Raw genomic sequence first — 26,766 nt, 5'->3', positions numbered from 1 at the left:
GAGGTCGCCTTGCGGCGCCTCCAGGACCACCTCCTCCCGGCTTGGAACCTGTTGGTACAACACTTCGGTGTCGTCCGTAGGGCGGGGGGAGGAAGCCGTCAGAAGCGAGTCCGACGAGTCCAGTGAGCCGCTCGACGACGCGTCGAGCCGGTCTTTGGGTGGGCTGCATAAACATATTCGACATAAGGGAAAGTTGTGCAATAAACGAATACTATGAGTTACTCTGGTATCCGGATATTTACGATTTTGCCAGGGGCTTGGCCCTGGGAGGCCACTCCTCTCCGCCGTCGTCGGCGTCGGTGGAGTAGTCCGGAGGAAGGGTTTTCCCCTTCTTGGACCCTCCGGCCTCCCAGAGAGGGCGGCCTTCCTTTTCTTCTCTCCTCCCGCTGGAGGGGGAGAGGTCTCTTCTTCTTCCTCCTCGTCTTCATGGGAGGAATGCGCCTCGGAACCTTTGGATGATGGATCCGACACCTCCTAGTGTCGGGCACTCTTTCGAGTCCCCGTGGCCTTTTTCTTGGCCTTCTTCTCTGGCACCACATAGGGTGCCGGAACCAGCAGCTTCTCCAAGCGAGCGTCCGCTGGGCCTTCGGGCAGAGGAGCCGGACAGTTGATCTGTCCGGACGTCACCTGCCAATCCTGTCAAAGGTAAGGGAGCTTAGATCCCGCATGGAGTCAAACTATGAAAAACTGGTACCCTGTAAAAGGAAAAAAACAGCTTACCGCATGAGCGTGACGCTGCGTACTGAATCCGCGATCCTCGGTAGCGGATGCGGGGGCCTCGGCGCCCTTGAAAAGCACCTTCCAAGCATCTTCGTACGTCGTGTCGAAGAGCCTGCTCAGAGTTTGGTGCCGTGCCGGGTCGAACTCCCACAGGTTGAAAGCCCGTTGTTGACACGGGAGGATCAGGCGTATGAGCATAACCTGGACAACGTTGACAAGTTTGAGCTTCTTGTCCACCAGGGTTTGGATGCATGTTTGGAGTCTGGTCAGCTCTCCTTTTTACCCCACGACAGGCCCTTCTCCTTCCAGGAGGTGAGCCGCGTAGGGGGTCCAGATCGAAACACGGGGGCTGCGACCCATTCGGGGTCGCGCGGCTCGGTGATGTAAAACCACCCCGATTGCCACCCCTTCAGGGTCTCCACAAAGGAGCCCTCGAGCCATAAGACATTGGCCATCTTGCCGACCATGGCGCCTCCGCACTCCGCCTAGTTGCCGCGCACCACCTTCGGCTTGACATTGAAAGTCTTGAGCCATAGGCCGAAATGGGGGCGGATGCGGAGGAAAGCCTCGCACACGACGATAAACGCCGAGATGTTGAGGACAAAGTTCGGGGCCAGATCGTGGAAATCAAGGCCATAGTAGAACATGAGCCCCCGGAGAAATGGGTGAAGAGGGAAGCCCAGTCCGCGGAGGAAATGGGGGAGGAACACCACCCTCTCATGGAGCCTAGGGGTGGGGATGAGCTGCCCCTTTTCGGGAAGCCGGTACGCAATGTTGTTAGACAAGTATCCGGCCTTCCTCAGTTTTTTGATGTGTCCCTCCGTGACGGAGGAGACCATCCACTTGCCTCCCGCTCCGGACATTGCTGGAGAAGGTTGAGGTGGGGAGTGCGGACTTGGGCGCTAGAGGTCGAGTGCGCGAGAATGGATGAGCAAGGGAGGAAGAAGGCGTAGGTGAAAAGGTGGATCCTTATCCCCTTATATGGGTGGACGCAACTACGTGTCCCCACCAGCCTGGTAAAACTCGCTTATCTCCAAGCGCCGTAATCAATGGCGCGGTTGGGTTACCCACGCCCATATTGATGAGAATCCCGGAATAAGGGGACACGATCTCTGCTTTGACAAGACGTGCCAAGGAAACCGCCTCGCATGACGCGTTGAGGTGGGATAATGAAACGACTCGGATAAAGGCTTGGCCGTGGTGTGTCACACTACCGAATACGTCAGTAGATTAGATTTGTGTAAATATTATTCTCTCTATGGCAATATGTGGAAACTTATTTTGCAGAGCCGGACACAATCTTTGTGTTCAAAATCTTCTATGAAGTACTTGGAGGAGGAACCCGCCTTGCAATGCTGAAGACAATCTGCGCGTCGGACTCGTCGTCATTGAAGCCTGGTTCAGGGGCTACTGAGGGAGTCCTGGATTAGGGGGTGTCCGGATGGCCGGACTATACCTTCAGCCGAACTCCTGGACTATGAAGATACAAGATTGAAGACTTCGTCCCGTGTCCGGAAGGGACTTTCCTTGGCGTGGAAGGCAAGCTTGGCGATACGGATATGCAGATCTCCTACCATTGTAACCGACTTTGTGTAACCCTAACCCTCTCCAGTGTCTATATAAACCGGAGGGTTTTAGTCCGTAGGACAACATACACAACAACAATCATACCATAGGCTAGCTTCTAGGGTTTAGCCTCTCCAATCTCGTGGTAGATCTACTCTTGTACTACCCATATCATCAATATTAATCAAGCAGGACGTAGGGTTTTACCTCCATCGAGAGGGGTAAAACTTTGTGTCCCTTGTCTCCTGTTACCATCCGGCCTAGACGCACAGTTCAGGACCCCCTACCCGAGATCTGCCGGTTTTGACACCGACATTGGTGCTTTCATTGAGAGTTCCTCTGTGTCGTCGCCGTCAGGCTCGATGGCTCCTACGATCATCAATAGCGATGTAGTCCAAGGTGAGACCTTCCTCCCCGGACAGATCTTCGTCTTCGGCGGCTTCGCACTACGGGCATGACCCAGGAAAGTGTGTCCGGCCAGAGGGATCGAGCGTGTTGGGTTATGTGGTGCACCCCTATAGGGAAGTTTATCTATTCTAATAGTCGTGTCCCTCGATAAAAGGATGACCCGGAGTTGTACCTCGACCTTATGAAAATTAGAACCGGATACTTAATAAAACACACCCTTCGAAGTGCCAGATACAACCCACCGGGTACGATTATGCTATGCGATGATACTTGTTTAACTTACCATCTACTCTCTCTTCTACTGCTTCAAGATGGAGGCTGCCAGAAGCGTAGTCTTTGATAGGACTAGCTATCCCCCTCTTATTCTGGCATTCTATAGTTCAGTCCACATATACTACCCCTTTCATTTATACCAATGCACATGTAGTGTAGTTCATTGCTTGCGAGTACTTTGGATGAGTACTCACGGTTGCTTTGATCCCCCTTTTCCCCTTTCTATACCTGGTTGTTGCGACCAGATGTTGGAGCCCAGGAGCCAGACGCCACCGTCAACGATGGCTCCTACTACACTGGAGGTGCCTACTACTACGTGCAGGCCGCCGCCGACAACCAGGAGTAGTTTAGGAGGATCCCAGGCAGGAGGCCTGCACCTCTTTCGATCTGTATCCCAGTTTGTGCTAGCCATCTTATGGCAACTTGTTTAATTTATGTCTGTACTCAGATATTGTTTCTTCCGTTGACTCGTCTACGATTGTGAAAGTCTTTACCGAGGTCTTTGACTGACCCATTTTGAACTCCTTCAAAATCTTGTCAAGGTATGTGCTTTGTGAAAGTCCTATCAAGCGCCTTGATCTATCTTTATAGATCTTGATGCTCAGTATATAAGTAGCTTTACCGAGGTCTTTTATTGAAAAAATCTTATTCAAGTGTCTTTTTATGCTATCCAGAAATAGTATATCATTCCTGATCAACAATATGTCATCCACATATAATATCAGAAATGCTACAAAGCTCCCACTCACTTTCTTGTAAATACATGCTTCACCATAAGTCTGTATAAAACCATATGTTTTGATCACCTTATCAAAGCGTATATTCCAACTCCGAGATGCTTGCACCAGTCCATAGATGGATTGCTGGAGCTTGTACACTTTGTTAGCACCTTTAGGACTGACAAAACCTTCTGGTTGCATCATATACAACTCTTCTTTAACATATCCATTAAGGAGTGCAGTTTTGACGTCCATTTGCCCGATTTCATAAAATACGGCAATTGCTAACATGATTCAGATAAACTTAAGCATCGCTACGAGTGAGAAAATCTCATCGTAGTCAACACCTTGAACTTGTCGAAAACCTTTTGCGAGAAGTCAAGCTTTGTAGATAGTAACACTACCATCAGTGTCTTTCTTCCTCTTGAAGATCCATTTATTCTCAATGCCTTGTCGATCATTGGGCAAGTCCACCAAAGTCCACACTTTGTTTGCATACATGGATCCTATCTCAGATTTCATGGCCTCAAGCCATCTGTCGGAATCTGGGCTCATCATAGCTTCTTCATAGTTCGTAGGTTCGTCATGGTCTAGTAACATGACTTCCAGGACAGGATTACCGTACCACTCTGTTCGACCTACGAGGTCCAGTAGTAACTTGATCTGAAGTTTCATGATCATCATCATTAGCTTTGTCACTAGTTGGTGCAGGCATCACGGGAACGGATTTCACTGATGTGGTACAAAAGGTACAATTATCTCATCAAGTTCTACTTTCCTCCCACTCACTTCTTTCAAGAGAAATGCCTTCTTTGGAAACGATCCATTCTTAGCAACAAATATCTGGCCTTCGGATCTGTGATAGAAGGTGTACCCAACAATTTCTTTTGGGTATCCTATGAAGACACACTTCTCTGATTTGGGTTCGAGCTTATCAGTTTGAAACCTTTTCACATAAGCATCGCAACCCCAAACTTTAAGAAATGACATCTTTAGTTTCTTGCCAAACCATAGTTCATATGGTGTCGTCTCAACGGATTTAGACGGTGGCCTTTATAACATGAATGCAGCTATCTCTAATGCAGAACCCCAAAACGATAGTGGTAAATCGGTAAGAGACATCATAGATCGCACCATATCTAATAAAGTGCAGTTACGACGTTTGGACACATCATTGTGGTGTTACAGGTTGCGTTAGTTGTGAAACTATTCCACATTGTTTTAAATGAAGGCCAAACTCGTAACTCAAAAATTCGCCTCCGCGATTAGATCGTAGAAACTTTATTTTCTTGTTACGATGATTCTCCACTTCACTATGAAATTCTTTAAACTTTTCAAATGTTTCAGACTTGTGTTTCATTAAGTAGATGTACCCGTATCTGCTCAAATCATCTATGAAGGTCAGAAAATAATGACACCCGCCGCGAACCACAACACTCATTGGACCGCACACATCGGTATGTATTATTTCCAATAAGTCATTGGCTCGCTCCATTTTTCTGGAGAACAGAGTTTTAGTCATCTAGCCCATGAGGCATGGTTCGCAAGTATCAAATGATTCATGATCAAGTGATTCCAAAAGCCCGTCTGCATGGAGTTTCTTCATGCGCTTTACACCAATATGACCTAAGCGGCAGTGCCACACATATGTTGCATTATCATTATCAACTTTGCATCTTTTGGCATCAATATTATGAATATGTGTATCACTACGATCGAGATCCAATAAACCATTTACATTGGGTGTATAACTATAGAAGGTTTTATTCATGTAAACAAAACAACAATTATTCTCTGGCTTAAATGAACAATTGTATTGCAATAAACATGATCCAATCATATTCATGCTCAACGCAAACACCAAATAACATTTATTTAGGTCCAACACTAATCCCGAAGGTAGAGAGAGTGTGCGATGGTGATCTTATCAACCTTGGAATCACTTCCAACACACATCGTCACCTCGCCCTTAACTAGTCTCTGTTCATTTTGTAACTCCTGTTTTGAGTTACTAATCTTAGCAACTGAACCGGTATCAAATACCCTAGGGTTACAATGAACACTAGTAAAATACACATCAATAACACGTATATCAAATATACCTTTGTTCACTTTGCCATCTGATACGTCTCTGTCGTATCTACTTTTCCAAACACTTTTGCCCTTGTTTTGGACTCTAACTTGCATGATTTGAATGGAACTAACCCGGACTGACGCTGTTTTCAGTAGAATTGCCATGGCGTTATTTATGTGCAGAAACAAAAGTTCTCGGAATGACCTGAAACTTCACAGAGATTATTTATGGAAATAATAAAAAATACTGGCAAAAGATCAAGACCAAGGGTCCCACACCCTAGCCACGAGGGTGGGGGCGCGCCCCCCTACCTCGTGGCCCCCCTGGAGCTCCTCCGACCTCAACTCCAACTCTATATATTCGTGTTTGGACAGAAAAAACCAGGGAGAAGGATTCATCGCGTTTTACGATACGGAGCTGCCACCAAGCCCTAAACTCTCTCGAGAGGGCTGATCTGGAGTCCGTTCGGGGCTCCGGAGAGGGGAATCCATCGCCATCGTCATCATCAACCATCCTCCATCACCAATTTGATGATGCTCACCGTCATGCGTGAGTAATTCCATCGTAGGCTTGCTGGACGGTGATGGGTTGGATGAGATTTATCATGTAATCGAGTTAGTTTTGTTAGGATTTGATCCCTAATACGTATCCACTATGTTGTGAGATTGATGTTGTTATGACTTTTCTATGCTTAATGCTTGTCACTAGGGCCCGAGTGCAATGATTTCAGATATGAACCTATTATGTTTTCATCAATATATGAGAGTTCTTGATCCTATCTTGCAAGTCTATAGTCACCTACTATGTGTTATGATCCGGTAACCCCAAAGTGACAATAATCGGGACCACTTCCGGTGCATCAAGGACATAATTATTCTGTGCAGCAATGAGGATAATCCTCAGATCACGGACCCAGTCCGCATCATTGCTACTATCATCTTTAAACTTAGTTTTCTCTAGGAACATATAAAAAACATAGGGGAGCTACAATACGAGCTATTGATCTACAACATAGATATGCAAATACTATCAGGACTAAGTTCATGATAAATTAAGTTCAATTAATCATATTACTTAAGAACTCCCACTTAGATAGACATCCTTCGAGTCATCTAAATGATCATGTGATCTATATCAACTAAGCCATGTCCGACCATCACGTGAGATGGATTAGTTTTCAATGGTGAACATCTCTATGTTGATCATATCTACTATATGATTCACGTTCGACCTTTCGGTCTCCCGTGTTCCGAGGCCATGTCTGTACATGCTAGGCTCATCAAGTTTAACCTGAGTATTCCGCATGTGCAAAACTGTCTTGCACCCGTTATATGTGAACATAGAGCTTATCACACCCAATCATCACATGGTGTCTTGGCACGATGAACTGTCACAACGGTGCATACTCAGGGAGAACACTTATACCTTGAAATTTTAGTGAGGGGTCATATTATAGTGCTACCGCTGTACTAAGCAAAATAAGATGCATAAAAGATAAACATCACATGCAATCAAAATATGTGATATGATATGGCCATCATCATCTTGTGCCTTTGATCTCCATCTCTAAAGCACCGTCATGATCTCCATCGTCACCGGCATGACACCTTGATCTCCATCATAGCGGCGTGGTCGTCTCGCCAACTATTGCTTCTACAACTATTGCTAACGCATAGTGATAAAGTAAAGCAATTACATGGCATTTGCATTTCATACGATAAAGCGACAACCATAAGGCTCCTTCCAGTTGCCGATAACTTTTTACAAAACATGATCATCTCATATAATAACGTATATCATATCATGTCTTGACCATATCACATCACAACATGCCCTGCAAAAACAAGTTAGGCGTCCTCTACTTTGTCGTTGCAAGTTTTACGTGGCTGCTACAGGCTTCTGGTAAGAACCATTCTTACCTACGCATCAAAACCACGAAGGTGATTTATCAAGTTTGATGTTTTAACCTTCAACAAGGACCGGTTGCAGTCAAATTTGACTCAACTAAAGTTGGAGAAACAGACACCCGCCAGCCACCTTTATGCAAAATTAGTTGCATGTCTGTCAGTGCAACCGGTCTCATGAACGTGGTCATGTAAGGTTGGTCCGGGCCGCTTCATCCAACAATACTGCCGAATCAAAATAAGACATTGGTGGTAAGCAGTATGACGATCACTGCCCACAACTCTTTGTGTTCTACTCGTGCAAATCATCTATGCATAGACATGGCTCGGATGCCACTGTTGGGAAACATAGCATGCAATTTCAAAAATTTCCTACGCTCATGAAAGATCTATCTAGGAGATGCATAGCAACAAGAGGGGAGAGCATCTTCATACCCTTGAAGATTGCAAAGTAGAAGAGTTTATCAACGCGGTTGATGTAGTTGTACACCTTCACGATACGTCCCGATCAAGTACCAAACATACGGCACCTCCGCGTTCAGCACACGTTCAACTCGATGATGTCCTCGTCTTCTTGATCTATCAAGATGAGCAAAGTAGTAGATGAGTCCGGCAGCACGACGGCGTGGTGACGGTTGGTGATGAAGAACAATCTTCGCAGGGCTTCGGCAAGCACTACAGAAACTAGATGGAGGATAAACTAGAGGGGACGGGGTTGCCGGCACACTGCTTGGTGAATCTTGATGTGTCTTGGGTGCTAGCCCTGCCCCTCTATTTATATGTTGAGCCCTGGGGTCTAAACTTGGAGTAAAAGCCTCCTCAAAGTCGGTTTTGCCCGAAAGGCAAGAGTCCTTCTCGGACTCCAGGGCTACCCCCTATACGCTAGGGTTCCCGGCATCTACCCCCTAGATGCCAGGGTTCCTGGCATCTAGCCTCTGGTCTCCGCAAAACACCCTTTTGCACATTCCAGAAGCCCTGTGGGCTTTCTCCTTTGGCCCAAATAAAGTGTTCTCGTACCCAAACATTTCGGGAAACATCCGGAACCCCTTCCGGTCAATTCCGGAGACCAAACACTATTATCCCATATATCAATCTTTACCTCCGGACCATTCCGGAGCTCCTCATCATGTCCATGATCACATCCGAGACTCCGAATAACATTCGTTCACCAACATACATAACTCATATGATACTATATCGTCAATGAACGTTAAGCGTGCGGACCCTACGGGTTCGAGAACTATGTAGACATGATCGAGACACCTCTCTGGTCAATAACCAATAGCGGAAACTGGATGCCCATATTGGCTCCTACATATTCTACGAAGATCTTTATCGGTCGAACCTTATGACAACATATGTTATTCCCTTTGTCATCGGTATGTTACTTGCCCGAGATTCGATCATCTGTATCTTCATACCTAGTTCAATCTCGTTACCGGCAAGTCTCTTTACTCCTTCCGTAATACATTATCCCGCAACTAACTCATTAGTAACATTGCTTGCAAGGCTTCTTATGATGTGTATTAGCGAGAGGGCCTAGAGATACCTCTCCGATACTCGGAGTGACAAATCCTAATCTCGATCTATGCCAACCCAACAAACACCTTCGGAGATACCTGTAGAGCATCTTTATAATCACCCAGTTACGTTGTGATGTTTGATAGCACACAAGGTATTCCTCCGGTATCCAAGAGTTGCATAATCTCATAGTGAAAGGAATATGTATAAGTCATGAAGAAAGCAATAGAAATAAAACTTAATGATCATTATGCTAAGCTAACAGATGGGTCTTGTCCATCACATCATTCTCCTAATGATGTGATCCCATTCATCAAATGGCAACCATGTCTATGGCTATGAAACTGAACCATCTTTGATTAACGAGCTAGTCTAGTAGAGGCTTACTAGGGACACAGTGTTTTGTCTATGTATCCACACATGTATCAAATTTCCGGTTAATACAATTCTAGCATGAATAATAAACATTTATCATCATATAAGGAAATATAAAATAAAAACTTTATTATTGCCTCTAGGGCATATTTCCTTCAGCGGCATGTCACCAGGACAAGTCATCTTACACCGGCGAGGCATAGGGCGGCGCGGTGGCGGCTTGGTTAAAATTATGCGTACTTAGCCTTTGTTTATAAGGCTGGACTTTTGTTAGAGCAATGTTTAGGTCAACTGGCTCTGTTTAATTGCTAAAATTGCTCGATTAACTAAGTGTGGTCTATGGGTTGTAGGCTCTTTTGTGTGGCCAAATTAGTAAGCGATGTTAAATTATGCAATGACGTGGATGAGGACAGTACCCAGGGAAATTTCCACCCAAATTTGAATGATCAAATTCATAGCGCATAAACCAGAAGAATTGTTTGCGATGCACACATTCGTTCAAAATGATTGGTATCCAGTGGCATCGCACGCAAAGTTTCCCTCCACCTTCGAAATTTTTGGCCTACCACCGAGATATCTAACTCCCCCCATCCCCACCCCCCTTTCTCCCCGACCACAAGTCACATTTCCTTTGTTCCCTTCTTCCTTCCTTCCCAAGCTATAGCCACTGAAGGAAATATGCCCTAGAGGCAATAATAAAGTTATTATTTATTTTCTTATTTCATGATAAATGTTTATTATTCATGCTAAAATTGTATTAACCGGAAACATAATACATGTGTGAATACATAGACAAACAAAGTGTCACTAGTATGGCTCTACTTGACTAGCTCGTTAATCAAAGATGGTTATGTTTCCTAAGCATAGACATGTGTTGCCATTTGATTAACGGGATCATATCATTAGGAGAATGATGTGATTGACATGACCCATTCCATTATCTTAGCACCCGATCGTTTAGTATGTTGCTATAGCTTTCTTCATGACTTATACATGTTCCTATGACTATGAGATTATGCAACTCCCATTTGCCGGAGGAACACTTTGTGTGCTACCAAACGTCACAACGTAAATGGGTGATTATAAAGGAGCTCTACAGGTGTCTCCAAAGGTAAATGTTGGGTTGGCGTATTTCGAGATCAGGATTTGTCACTCCGATTGTCGGAGAGGTATCTCTGGGCCCTCTCGGTAATGCACATCACATAAGCCTTGCAAGCATTGCAACTAATGAGTTAGTTGCGAGATGATGTATTACGAAACGAGTAAAAAGACTTGCCGGTAACGAGATTGAACTAGGTATTAAGATACCAACGATCGAATCTCGGGCAAGTAACATACCGATGACAAAGGGAACAACGTATGTTGTTATGCGGTCTGACCGATAAAGATCTTCGTAGAATATGTGGGAGCCAATATGAGCATCCAGGTTCCGCTATTGGTTATTGACCGGAGACGTGTCTCGGTCATCTCTACATTGTTCTCGAACCCGTAGGGTCCGCACGCTTAAGGTTTCGATGACAGATATATTATGAGTTTATGAGTTTTGATGTACCGAAGGAGTTCGGAGTCCCGGATGAGATCGGGGACATGACGAGGAGTCTCGAAACGGTCGAGACATAAAGATCGATATATTGGACGACTATATTCGGACATCGGAAAGGTTCCGAGTGATTCGGGTATTTTCGGAGGTACCGGGGAGTTACGGGAATACGAGGAAGAAGCAATGGGCCTTAATGGGCCTTAGTGGGAAGGACCAGGAGGTGGCGCGCGCCCCTCCCAAGCCCAGTCCGAATTGGACAAGGGATTTGGGGCGCGGCCCCTCTCTCTCTTCCTTCCCCTCTTCCCCCCTTTCCCCTCTTCTCCTAGTTGGACTAGGAAAGGAGGAAACATACTCCAACTAGGAGTAGGAATCCTACTCCCTGGCGCGCCCCTCCTAGGGCCGGCCTCCTCCCCCTTGCTCCTTTATATACGGGGGCAGGGGGCACCCCAAAGACACATAAGTTGATCCACGTGATCATATTCTTAGCCGTGTGCGGTGCCCCCTTCCACCATGATCCTCGATAATATTGTAGAGGTGCTTAGGCGAAGCCCTGCGACGGTAGTACATCAAGATCGTCACCACGCCGTCGTGCTGACAGAACTCTTCCTCGACACTTTGCTGGATCGGAGTCTGGGGATCGTCATCAAGCTGAACATGTGCTAAAACTCGGAGGTGCCGTAGTTTCGGTGCTTGATCGGTCGGGCCGTGAAGACGTACGACTACATCAACCGCGTTGTGCTAACGCTTCCGATGTCGGTCTACAAGGGTACGTAGATCACACTCTCCCCTCTCGTTGCTATGCATCACCATGATCTTGCGTGTGCGTAGGATTTTTTTTAAATTACTACGTTCCCCAACAGTGGCATCAGAGCCTATGTTTTATGTGTTGATGTTATATGCACGAGTAGAACACAAGTGAGTTGTGGGCGATATAAGTCATACTGCTTACCAGCATGTCATACTTTGGTTCGGCGGTATTGTTGGACGAAGCGGCCCGGACTGACATTATGCATACGCTTACGCGAGACCGGTTCTCCCGACGTGCTTTGCACAAAGGTGGCTAGCGGGTGACAGTTTCTCCAACTTTAGTTGAACCGAGTGTGTCTACGCCCGGTCCTTGCGAAGGTTAAAACAGCACCAACTTGACAAACTATCGTTGTGGTTTTGATGCATAGGTAAGATTAGTTCTTGCTTAAGCCCGTAGCAGCCACGTAAAACTTGCAACAACAAAGTAGAGGATGTCTAACTTGTTTTTGCAGGGCATGTTGTGATGTGATATGGTCAAGACATGATGCTAAATTTTATTGTATGAGATGATCATGTTTTGTAACCAAGTTATCGGCAACTGGCAGGAGCCATATGGTTGTCGCTTTATTGTATGCAATGCAATTGCGCTGTAATGCTTGACTTTATCACTAAGCGGTAGCGATAGTCGTGGAAGCATAAGATTGGCGAGACGACAACGATGCTACGATGATGATCAAGGTGTCGCACCGGTGACGATGGTGATCACGACAGTGCTTTGAAGATGGAGATCACAAGCACAAGATGATGATGGCCATATCATATCACTTATATTGATTGCATGTGATGTTTATCTTTTATGCATCTTATCTTGCTTAGTTTGACGGTAGCATTTTAAGATGATCTCTCACTAATTATCAAGAAGTGTTCTCCCTGAGTATGCACCGTTGCGAAAGTTCTTCGTGCTGAGACACTACGTGATGATCGTGTGTGATAGGCTCTACGTTCAAATACAACGGGTGCAAAACAGTTGCACACGCAGAATACTCAGGTTATACTTGACGAGCCAAGCATATACAGATATGGCCTTGGAACACGGAGACCGAAAGGTCGAGCGTGAATCATATAGTAGATATGATCAACATAGTGATGTTCACCAATGAAACTACTCCATCTCACGTGATGATCGGACATGGTTTAGTTGATTTGGATCATGTGATCACTTAGAGGATTAGAGGGATGTCTATCTAAGTGGGAGTTCTTTAGTAATATGATTAATTGAACTTAAATTTATCATGAACTTAGTCCTGGTAGTATTTTGCAAATCATGTTGTAGATCAATAGCTCGCGTTATTGCTTCCCTGTGTTTATTTTGATATGTTCCTAGAGAAAATTGTGTTGAAAGATGTTAGTAGCAATGATGCGGATTGGATCTGTGATCTGAGGTTTATCCTCATTGCTGCACAGAAGAATTATGTCCTTGATGCACCGCTAGGTGACAGACCTATTGCAGGAGCAGATGTAGACGTTATGAATGTTTGGCTAGCTAAATATGATGACTACTTGATAGTTTAGTGCACCATGCTTAACGTCTTAGAATCGGGACTTCAAAGACGTTTTGAAAGTCATGGACCATATGAGATGCTCCAGGAGTTGAAGTTAATATTTCAAGCAAATACCCGAGTTGAGAGATATGAAGTCTCCAACAAGTTCTAGCTAAAAGATGGAGGAGAATCGCTCAGCTAGTGAGCATGTGCTCAGATTGTCTGGGTACTACAATCGCTTGAATCAAGTGGGAGTTAATCTTCCAGATAAGATAGTGATTGACAGAATTCTCTAGTCACCATCACCAAGTTAGTAGAACTTCGTGATGAACTATAGTATGCAAGGGATAACGAAAACGACTCCCAAGCTTTTCATGATGATGAAATCGATGAAGGTAGAAATCAAGAAAGAACATCAAGTGTTGATGGTTGACAAGATCACTAGTTTCAAGAAAATGGCAAAGGAAAAAAGGGGAACTTCAAGAAAAACAGCAAGCAAGTTGCTGCTCAAGTGAAGAAGCCCAAGTCTGGTCCTAAGCCTGAGACTAAGTGCTTCTACTGCAAAGGGACTGGTCACTGTAAGCGGAACTACCCCAAGTGATTGGCGGATAAGAAGGATGGCAAAGTGAACATAAGTATATTTGATATACATGTTATTGATGTGTACTTTACTAGTGTTTATAACAACCCCTCGGTATTTGATACTGGTTCAGTTGCTAAGATTAGTAACTCGAAACGAGAGTTGCAGAATAAACAGAGACTAGTTAAGGGTGAAGTGACGATGTGTGTTGGAAGTGATTCCAAGATTGATATGATCATCATCGCACACTCCCTATACTTTCGGGATTAGTGTTGAACCTAAATAAGTGTTATTTGGTGTTTGTGTTGAGCATGAATATGATTTGATCATGTTTATTGTAATACGGTTATTCATTTAAGTAAGAGAATAAATTGTTGTTCTGTTTACATGAATAAAACCTTATATGGTTACACACCCAATGAAAATGGTTCATTGGATCTCGATCGTAGTGATACACATATTCATAATATTGAAACCAAAAGATGCAAAGTTAATAATGATAGTGCAACTTATTTGTGGCACTGCCGTTTAGGTCATATTGGTGTAAAGCGCATGAAGAAACTCCATGCTGATGGAATTTTGGAATCATTTGATTATGAATCACTTGGTGCTTGCGAACCATGCCTTATGGGCAAGATGACTAAAGACTCCATTCTCCGGAACAATGGAGCGAGCAACAGATTTGTTGGAAATCATACATACTGATGTATGTGGTCCGATGAATATTAAAGCTCGTGACAAGTATCATTATTTTCTGACCTTCACAGATGATTTGAGCAGATATGAGTATATCTACTTGATGAAACACAAGTCTGAAACATTTGAAAAGTTCAAAGAATTTCAGAGTGAAGTGGAGAATCATCGTAACAAAAATAAAAGTTTCTATGATATGATCGCAGAAGTAAAATATTTGAGTTACGAGTTTGGCCTTCAGTTAAAAACAATGTGAAATAGTTTCACTACTCACGCCACCTGGAACACCACAGTGTAATGGTGTGTCCGAACGTCATAACCGTACTTTATTGGATATAGTACAATCTATGATGTTTCTTACCGATTTACCAATATCATTTTGGGATCATGCATTAGAGACAGCTGCATTCACATTAAAAAGGGGCACCATCTAAGTCCATTGAGACGACACAATCTGAACTGTGGTTTGGCAAGAAACCAAAGTTGTCGTTTCTTAAAGTTTGGATTGTGATGCTTATATGAAAAAGTTTCATCCTGATAAGCTCAAACCCAAATCGGAGAAATATGTCTTCATAGGATACCCAAAGGAGACTCTTGGGTACACCTTCTATCACAGATCCGAAGGCAAGACATTCGTTGCTAAGAATGGATCCTTTCTAGAGAAGGAGTTTCTCTTGAAAGAAGTGAGTGGGAGGAAAGTAGAACTTGATAAGGTAATTGTACCTTCTCCCTTATTGGAAAGTAGTTCATCACAGAAATCTGTTCCCGTGACTACTACACCAATTAGTGAGGAAGCTAATGATGATGATCATGTAACTTCAGATCAAGTTACTACCGAATCTCATAGGTAAACTAGAGTGAGATACGCACTAGAGTGGTACGGTAATCCTGTTCTAGAAGTCATGTTACTAGACCATGACGAACTTGTGAACTATGAGGAAGCGATGATGAGCCCAGATTCTGCGAAATGGTTTGAAGCCATGAAATCTGAGATGGGATCCATGTATGAGAACAAAGTATGGACTTTGATGGATTTGCCCGATGATCGGCAAGCCATAGAAAATAAATGGATCTTCAAGAGGAAGACGGACGCTGATAGTAGTGTTACTATCTACAAAGCTAGAATTGTCGCAAAAAGGTTTTCGACAAGTTCAAGATGTTGACTACGATGAGAGTTTCTCACTCGTATCTATGCTTAAGTCTGTCCGAATCATGTTAGCAATTGCCGCATTTTATGAAATCTGGCAAATGGATAAACAAAGCTGCATTCCTTAATGGATTTCTTAAATAAGAGTTGTATATGATGCAACTAGAAGGTTTTATCAATCCTAAAAGTGTTAACAAAATATGCAAGCTCCAGCGATCCATCTGTGGACTGGTGCAAGCATCTCGGAGTTGGAATATGCGCTTTGATGAGATGATCAAAGTATATAGTTTTATACAGACTTGTGGTGAAGCCTGTATTTACAAGAAAGTGAGTGGGAGCACTATAGCATTTCTGACAAGTATATGTGAATGACATATTATCGATCGGAAATAATGTAGAATTATTCTGCAAAGCATAAAGGAGTGTTTGAAAGAAGTTTTTCAAACAAAGACCTCGGCGAAGCTGCTTACATATTGAGCATCAAGATCTATAGAGATAGATCAAGACGCTTGATAAGTTTTTTCAATGAGTACATACCTTGACAAGATTTTGAAGTAGTTCAAAATAGAACAGTCAAAGAAAGAGTTCTTGCCTGTGTTACAAGGTGTGAAATTGAGTAAGACTCAAAGCCCGACCACGGCAGAAGATAGAAAGAGAATGAAAGTCATTCCCTATGCCTCAGCCATAGGTTCTATAAAGTATGTCATGCTGTGTACCAGATCTATTGTATACCCTACACTGATGTTGGCAAGGGAGTACAATAGTGATCTAGGAGTAGATCACTGGACAGCGGTCAAAATTATCCTTACTGGAATAAGGATATGTTTCTCGATTATGGAGGTGACAAAAGGTTCGTCGTAAAGGGTTACGTCGATACAAACTTTGACACTGATCCAGATGATTCTAAGTCTCAATCTGGATGCATATTGAAAGTGGGAGCAATTAGCTAGAGTAGCTCCGTGCAGAGCATTGTTGACATAGAAATTTGCAAAATACATACGGATCTGAATATGGTAGACCCGTTGACTAAACTTCTCTCACAGGCAAAACATGATCACACCTTAGTACTCTTTAGGTGTTAATCACATAGCAATGTGAACTAGATTATTGACTCTAGTAAACCCTTTGGGTGTTGGTCACATGATGATGTGAACTATGGGTGTTAATCACATGGTGATGTGAATTATTGATGTTAAATCACATGTCGATGTGAACTAGATTATTGACTCTAGTGCAAGTGGGAGACTGAAGGAAATATGCCCTAGAGGCAATAATAAAGTTATTATTTATTTCCTTATTTCATGATAAATGTTTATTATTCATGCTAAAATTGTATTAACCGGAAACATAATACATGTGTGAATACATAGACAAACAAAGTGTCACTAGTATGCCTCTACTTGACTAGCTCGTTAATCAAAGATGGTTATGTTTCCTAACCATAGACATGTGTTGCCATTTGATTAACGGGATCACATCATTAGGAGAATGATGTGATTGACATGACCCATTCCATTATCTTAGCACCCGATCGTTTAGTATGTTGCTATTGCTTTCTTCGTGACTTATACATGTTCCTATGACTATGAGATTATGCAACTCCCATTTGCCGGAGGAACACTTTGTGTGCTACCAAACGTCACAACGTAACTGGGTGATTATAAAGGAGCTCTACAGGTGTCTCCAAAGGTAAATGTTGGGTTGGCGTATTTCGAGATTAGGATTTGTCACTCCCATTGTCGGAGAGGTATCTCTGGGCCCTCTCGGTAATGCACATCACATAAGCCTTGCAAGCATTGCAACTAATGAGTTAGTTGCGAGATGATGTATTACGAAACGAGTAAAGAGACTTGCCGGTAACGAGATTGAACTAGGTATTAAGATACCGACGATCGAATCTCGGGCAAGTAACATACCGATGACAAAGGGAACACCGTATGTTGTTATGCGGTCTGACCGATAAAGATCTTCGTAGAATATGTGGGAGCCAATATGAGCATCCAGGTTCCGCTATTGGTTATTTACCGGAGACGTGTCTCGGTCATGTCTACATTGTTCTCGAACCCGTAGTGTCCGCACGCTTAAGGTTTTGATGACAGTTATATTATGAGTTTATGAGTTTTGATGTACCGAAGGAGTTCGGAGTCCCGGATGAGATCGGGGACATGACGAGGAGTCTCGAAATGGTCGAGACGTAAAGATCGATATATTGGATGACTATATTCGGACATCGGAAAGGTTCCGAGTGATTCGGGTACTTTCGGAGGTACCAGGGAGTTACGGGAATACGAGGAAGAAGCAATGGGCCTTAATGGGCCTTAGTGGGAAGGACCAGGAGGTGGCGCGCGCCCCTCCCAAGCCCAGTCCGAATTGGACAAGGGATTTGGGGCGCGGCCCCTCTCTCCCTTCCTTCCCCTCTTCCCCCCTTTCCCCTCTTCTCCTAGTTGGACTAGGAAAGGAGGAAACATACTCCAACTAGGAGTAGGAATCCTACTCCCTGGCGCGCCCCTCCTAGGGCCGGCCTCATCCCCCTTGCTCCTTTATATACGGGGGCAGGGGGCACCCCAAAGACACACAAGTTGATCCACGTGATCATATTCTTAGCCGTGTGCGGTGCCCCTTCCACCATAATCCTCGATAATATTGTAGCGGTGCTTAGGCGAAGCCCTGCGACGGTAGTACATCAAGATCGTCACCATGCCGTCGTGCTGACAGAACTCTTCCCCGACACTTTGCTGGATCGGAGTCCGGGGATCGTCATCGAGCTGAACATGTGCTAAAACTTGGAGGTGCCGTAGTTTCGATGCTTGATCGGTCGGGCCGTGAAGACGTACGACTACATCAACCGCGTTATGCTAACGCTTCCGCTGTCGGTCTACAAGGGTATGTAGATCACACTCTCCCCTCTCGTTGCTATGCATCACCATGATCTTGCGTGTGCGTAGGAATTTTTTTGAAATTACTACGTTCCCCAACAGCCACTTCCTCGCTTGCTTCATGGATCTCGCCATCTCGCATCTGACCACCGCGGTCGCCATCATCTTCTTCAATGACCTCTCGAGCGGTTCCTCCTCCAATGACGACTCTTTCACCACCCGGGTATGCCTCTCTTCTCTCTTTTGGGTTACGTTTTGAAATGAAGGACTTTAACCCGGCGGTCGAGTTGAGTCATTTATTTCTCTTATAGCTCCCTAGGACCATTAGTTGCAACTAATGGAGCGGGGTGGCTGAAGATCTGCCTGCTCGTTGTCACAATAAATCTCCATCGTGAAGTTAGTTGCGTTTGAATCTATGGACAGTGGGAGGAAGTTTCTAACATGTGCAGAGAAGGTTAGCCCCACTTTCGTTGTTACAAATCATTTGTTAGATGTGATTCAGGCATTATCACTGTGCTATGTTATTCTGGATGTGATTAAGACAGTGTCACCGTTTCTACCTAGTTTCTAAAAATGCTGCCATCTCATCAGCGGTGACATTAGAAAATTATTTGCACCGCTTCAGTAGTTTGTGCAGCCAACTTTAGTCCACACATCCGAGCAGCCAAGCAGTAAAAATACTAAAACTTTATGGCACGAAGGAACTAGGCATCGGAGAAACTAGGTGCTCCAGAGTCCGGTTCCCTGATTTTTTTTCTCTACATCAGCTCGCCAGTGCAGGGCACCAGTGCCAAATGTAGCAACGGTTCTCTTGACACCGGTTTTGGCATACATAGTGGACGGCTTTAGTGCTATTAGTTCTATGTTACTAAATTTGTGCATGTACACACCTGTTAGTATCAATGTGATGTCATTCAAATACTGTCGCTATGCTGTTGCAGTTATATTTAGCTTCCTCATAAAATTTTTAATTTATTATTTATAGTACATGAGTAAGAACTTGTAGCGTTGTTCCAGTTAATTATACCTTCTAATGTTTCTGAATTTGGTTGTTGTCTCAATAGCAATTAATTCATTTGCACATTGATCTTTTTGAGAAGATATATCATAATTAACCTGTTTCTTCAGTTTTTTAAAATATGTATTTGGTGATTTTCTATGTTGCTAGGAACCCATCTTCCTACAATTGTTACTGATTTAGTTTTAAATATTATAGTATGAACGAAAGTGTTCTTACCTAGAGTGAGTTGATCAAGAGTGGCCGCAATCTTTGAAGATGTGCCTAGCAAAGCTCTGAAGCATGTATGAGGAAGAGAACAGAGTTAGGCTTAGAGAAAGTGTTGTCAACGCTGAAGAATATTTCAAGATGAGGAAAAAAAGAGAAAGATGGGGAATGAGCTTAGAATTTTTTAATTAGACTTTGCTAAGATGATAATGGCGAAGGAGGAGACACTTTCCTAGTTGGTCAGTGCAAAATAGGTTCTTACTAAACTGAAAGTAGAGGTGGAGAAGACGAACCTGGCTGAGCATGCATCAGTCGATTAGGGAAATGAATATATTGTTCTAATACTGTTCTTATGAAGGTGAACTAGCTATATGTTGTACTATGCTGTTTTCAGGTAGCTATCGTACTGTGATTTTAAAATATATTTATGTGCATGATATGAAATTGGTAAACAACTCTTCAATATGAAATGTGAATTTGCGTAATACTGGAATTATTAATTGTAAACTAATAAACCTGCTAAATGGGTCATGGAACTTTGCAAACGATTCTAGCAGTAAAAGCAGTTGTGATGAATAGCCCAATGGCATACAATTTTCTTCATCAAATCGTGTGTGATATAGTTGAATAAAGCAAACGATTTACGGAGGCAGAGCGTGTGTGATCGTTACACCTATCGCACACGAGGCTATACATAAAACTGTGTGAGATGTATATACGAATGGAAACATTTGTCTAGGATTCACTGTGTGGGATATCTAGACGAACGGAAACGTTTCTCTGGGATTCACTATGCGGAATATGCAGACGAACGAAAACGTTTCTCATGGATTGACTGTGTGGGTTGTGCAGACGAATGGAAACGTTTCTCTGGGAATCACTGTGTGGGATGGACCTATGAACGGAAACGATTGGGCCTGTATAATTGTATACGATGGCTAGCCCGACCGCACACGAGCTCATTTTGCGCAGCGTGTGTGACCGAAGGGCCTATCCCGATGGTTTTCGGGTCATGTGGGAAGGACCCCCCTATGGTGACAGTTTAAAATGCCGTCGCGAAAAGGGGTTAAAACCATTTGTATAGCAGCTCATTGTACCAGTGCACCTTATGGCGATGGCCTCACGACTAAGTCTTTTTACAAGGACATCTGTCTTGAGAAACCCACGACAGCAACACACATGTCATTGATGATATCTGACTTTTTATACGTCAATCAAATGGCTTTGGAGACGGCAAAATGTTTTTGTTTTATCCACTGGCCGACGCATAGCATGGCCCTTTTTATAAGGATTTCTTTGTACAACTTTTCATAGGATTTCTCGTATCCACTCAAACTTTTTAAAAGAATATTTTGTTTTTTTATGATGCAGTCGAACATATCAAAACCCTGTAAGATTGACATGAGCGTGACATTTCAACTCAATGTTCTTTTTTTCTCGTGTTTTTAGAATCTTGCGAATCAGAGAGACCCTAAAAACGGCAATCTTTAGGATCTTTAGAATTAAAGAGGCCTTAAGAACGGTAATCTTTTTAGAATCAAAGAGGCCCTAAAATGGGTAATCTTCCCATAGGATTAACGAGGCCATAGAACCTTGCACACCATGAAATCGTGTGCCGCGCAATGCCCGGACCACCATGTCTGATTACCATAGCATCGTCGGCCTGACGAGGAACGAGGAAATCTCGTTTCGTCGGTGCTAGCCCCACCTGCAAGCGAGAGAGAGCAAGACTCTTTTTTTTGCATCCCAATCCGAGAGCTTTTATTCAACAAAGGCACTCCTAGTATCATCCGCCAAAAGGCTGGTGAGTAGGAAGGAAGGTCTTGAGCCAGTCCAACTTTCGGTGACCAACAATGTGCTTGCATGTTTAGCACAAAGGTGGGCCGGTACATTGGCTGCCCTATTTACATGTTGAACAACAAAAGAAGAAAAAGATGAAGCTAGCTCTCCAATTTCTACAAGTAAAGGAGCCACAACAGAAAGGCTGTTATGACGAGTGTTCCAGAGATTAACTATCTCCAGGCAGTCTGTTTCCACGATCACATGTGAGAAGCCACGCAAGTTAGCAAAGATGACTCCATCACGCAAAGCCATGGTCTCTCCAATGAACGGATCCGATAACCCTATATAGGGTTTACTCCAAGCTCCCAACAAGGCCTTGCTGGAACGAGCAACACCTCCAGCTCCCACCTTATTGAAGTCCAAATTCACAGCCGCATCGGTATTGATCTTGATAACCCCCTCTTCAGGAGGTGTCCACCCAAAACCTGGCATCACCGAAGCATGTGGAAGAGGAATATCGAGTAACGCCAAGTCCTCCTGTATCCTCTTGACTGATGAAAAGGGATCAAGTTGATCATCATCATGAGTAACTCTATTTCTAGAGTGCCAAACAGCCCACATTACTGAGATCATCTGAGACCTTTCCAAATCAGAAAACCGCCCATCACATATAATATCACGGGCCCATGTATCCGGGTGTAGGCGCGACCTGCGGAGATCGAACAAAGCGAAGGCCTGCTCCCAGAACACCTTGGCATGAGAGCAATGCACTGGAGCGTGCATTAAATCTTCATCCATTGCATGACAAACATTGCATCGACTGATGAGTTTGATATGACAGTACCTCAAGGTGGATTCATCAGGGAGGATGCCACGGACGACCCTCCACCAGAACACACGCACCTTCGGCAACACCTTGAGCTTCCACAGCGACTTCCACATCTGTTCTTCAGTCTGTGAGGATCCGGTAACCGTCCCTTCCTCGAGAGCTAGACGCTCCTTTTGAGTCACAAGAGCACGGTACGCTGACTTGACAGAATAGATGCCGCTTCTTTCATGGGCCCAAGCAAGAAAATCATCGCCGCCACCTCTGCGTAGTGGGATATTCAGTATCGCATCCGCGTCGGGTGCAGCAAACACATCACGAATTAGTTCCGGACGCCATGACCAGTTGTCTGTATCAATTAGCTGGTCCACAGTTCCCAGCGTCGTCCCTCCTGGTACAATCATAGGAGACAAAGTATGTAAACCTGGGATCCACTTATCATGCCAAATGGAGATAGTAGTCCCGTCGCCAACCCTCTTGATGAGACCAACATCAAGCGCCTTCCTGCCTGCGACAATTGCGCGCCAAATAGCAGAGGCCGTCTTCGGCACCATGGCCTCCAAGAATTCCCCGTCGGGAAAGTACCGGCCCTTTATAACCCTGGCGCATAGCGAATCCGGATTTGTAATGAATCTCCACCCATGTTTCCCGAGCAGCGCCAAGTTAAACAATTTCAAATCCCGGAAGCCCATACCCCCTTGGGCTTTTGGAGATGCAAGTTTATCCCAGGCCAACCAATGCATCGCACGTCGATCAAGGGATCCACTCCACCAAAATTTAGCCATGCTAGATGTCAAACTTTTGCATACCTTTTTAGAAAGAAGGAAGAAACTCATACTGAACATTGGAATAGCTTGTATTACTGACTTGATCAATGATTCTCTTCCGGCGCAAGCAAGAAGGCGCTCTGCCCATCCATTCATTTTGCTCCGTGAACGCTCCCCAATGTGATCAAAAGTACCACTGGAAATCCTCCCAACTACTGTTGGTAACCCAAGGTAGCGGTCGCTGAATGCCTCGACTTGTATGCCTAGTAGCAGCTTCAGATCATGCCGCCTGTCCACTGGTGTGTTTGGCGAAAAGAAGACTGCACTTTTATCGCGATTTACCAACTGGCCTGAACATGCAGCATAAATAACCAAGATTTCATTTAGTCGGATCACACTCTCCTCCGTTGCACTGATGAAGATGAGGCTGTCATCGGCAAAAAGCAGGTGGCTCACCCACGGTGCCTGCACTGACACTCGTATGCCTCTGTCAATACGTGGGTAGCCATAAGAATTCAACAAAGAAGTAAGCCCTTTTGCGCATAATAAAAAGAGAAAGGGAGATACTGGATCGCCTTGTCTCAAACCACAAGAAGGAACAAAATATGGCAGAAGTTCTCCATTAACTCTGATAGTGAACCGAACCGAAGTAACACACTTCATTATGAGAGAAACAAAACTCCTGCTAAACCCAAGCTTAGTCATGATTGCCTCTAGATAATGCCACTCGACTCTGTCGTAGGCCTTCATCATGTCTAACTTGACAGCACACGCATAGTTTTTCCCCTTCTTCCTCCGTCTCATTGTGTGGACGCTCTCAAAAGCAACCACCACATTATCAGTGATCAATCTTCCGGGGACAAACGCGCTTTGTTCTTCGCCAACCACTATATCCATAAGATCTTTTAATCGATTAATAATCATCTTTGCCCCAATCTTGTAGGGCACCGGACATAATGATATTGGTCGGAATTGAGTTGTACTCTGGGGGTTGCGTACCTTGGGTATAAGAGTGATCGATGTGTCGTTAAACCCCAAAGGAAGCTCACCACCATTAAGAAAACCCAAGATAGTGGAACTAGATCATGTTGAATGATATTCCAGTGTCGCTGAAAGAAGCCCGCCGTAAACCCATCCACTCCCGGGGCCTTCGATGATGACATCTGAAATAGGGCTATACGGACCTCCTCCGGTTCATAGGGTTTATCAAGCATCATGTTCATGTCACCTGTTACACGCTCAGGGACAAACTGGAGCAACTCGTTCATATCATTATGTCCTTGTGAGGAGTACAAGTTCTGATAAAAACGACTGCACTTCCACCATATCTTCCTGCTTGGACGCACATACTGATCCGTCGGCCTGTTGAAGATTGGAGATTCTATTAATACGTTTTCGCTGCGCCGCTTGAGCATGGTATTAAGCAGTATTGCGGTCACCCTTCCGGAGCCACTGCACACGCGAGCGCTGCTTCATCCATATTTCCTCTTGCCTCAAAGCCTCACGGAGCTGCAACACCGTGGCCTTTTCTTCCTCATTGGGTCCTCTCCCAATAGACTGTTTCCTCAAATTTTCAAGTCTGGATTGTAGTTTCTTCACTTTTTGGGCTAGACACCCAAACTCCCGGGCACCCCACTCTTCAAGCTCGCTTTGGAGTTTCTGTAAGGTGTCCTGGATTCCTGCAAGCCCCTGGCCGACATGATTCCTCCTCCATGCTTTAGCGATGAAGTTGTCATAGTCAACGTGGGACTGCCACGCATCTTCATAACGAAACTGCCTCGGGCCCTGGCGTGATTGCATTGGTTGTGTCTCTAACAACACGAAGCAATGATCTGATTCCAGTGCACTGATATGGCGGACACGCATAGGGTCAAAACATTGTAGGAACTCCTCGTTCGCTACTCCACGATCAAGACGGGCTTTCACATTCATCTCCCTCCCTTGCTTGTTATCCCATGTGTATGGTACCCCTGAGAATCCAAGATCCTGCAAGGAACAATCTTCCAATGCTTCCCGAAAGGCTAGCATTTGCGCTTCCGGTCGCGCAGCCCTGCTGAAGTGTTCTGTACCAAATAGTGTCTCATTGAAGTCACCTAGGCATAACCATGCCTGGTGCGGTATATCATTCAGCATCCTCAAACAGCGCCAACTATGGTGCCTGTCTTCTCTCCTTGGTGCACCATAGAAGCCCGTGAACCTCCATTCAGGAGTAGACATATCAGCTTTCTGAACCATAACGTCAATGTGTCCAAAACTGTAATTCTTTAACTCAACCTTCACCTCATTTGACCAAAACAATCCAATTCCACCGCTAAGTCCTGCACTATCCACTGCAAAGCATCCCGTAAAACCAAGACTCCGTTGCAGAAACTCAACTCGTCTAGCCCTGATCTTCGTCTCTGAAACAAAGAGCAAGGCGGGACCTTCTTGCTTCGTTAATTTATGAAGCTCTCGAACTGCCTCGGGGTTCCCAAGCCCTCGGCAGTTCCAACTCAGGCATTTCATGGCTCCTGGCAGGGCTGACCAGCAGCCGCTGCCGAATTGACGACGGAGGGGTAGGTTTCTTATTTTTTGGCTCTCTAACTTCAGCACCTCCATCCCTAGCTGTAGGACCACTGCCATCCACTCTCTGGGCTGAAAACACCACCATATCAGCAGTAGTTCCATCTGGAATAATCAAACTGCCAGAACTTGGTAGGGCAAGAGAATCAACCCTACGGTAAACTTTTGCATCCCGCGGTCCCCCCTTCCTCTTATAAATAGGCCTCTTCTTTGGGGAGTTGACCTCATCCTCTCCCCTAGGCTTGCTATTCGACGATGCTGCATCTTTTTTACTAGCTGCAGAATTTTGAGTTTCTTTAGACGAGCCATCCCCTGAACTAGCACCCTTCCTGTCCTCCGGCGCTCGTAAGTTTGTAGTAAACGGCAAGTTCCCATTCTCATCGCGAGTGCCCGGAGTGGGACAAAATAAATCTGCATGGCCCAGACGACCACACGAGAAACAAAAATTTGGGACATGTTCATACTGAATATCATACCAGTCCCTGGACTCCCTCTTTGCCGAGTCAATTAGAATCCATCACCTCAAGGGTTTATTGACATTGATCGTCACCCTAGCTCTCAGGAACCCTCCCACTGGATCAAAGTGGACATGTGTTGCATTAGGATCAATTTGCTTAGCAACTTCTTTTCCCCACCTATCATTCTGCAAGTTGAAGGGCAAATTTGGGACTCTAGCCCATAACTGTAACTTGTCAAACTTGAGCTCTGACGGCTTCATGCATGCATCAAAATCCACCAGGACTACAGCATGTTTGCTCACATGCCACGGCGACCCCTCTCGCACGCGATCGCGATCACGGCGGTACTCAAAGTCAGCCACAAAGGTGTTCTCACCCACCGGCCTGAAGAACAAACCCCTAGGGTTTCCCCAAGCCGGCCTCAACGCATTAGCAATGGTTTGGATGTGCAAAATCTTCCGA

This window comes from Triticum urartu, chromosome 3, assembly GCF_003073215.2.
Source record: "Triticum urartu cultivar G1812 chromosome 3, Tu2.1, whole genome shotgun sequence".
Lineage (NCBI taxonomy): Eukaryota > Viridiplantae > Streptophyta > Magnoliopsida > Poales > Poaceae > Triticum > Triticum urartu.
Note: the sequence above shows the minus strand (reverse complement) of the source record.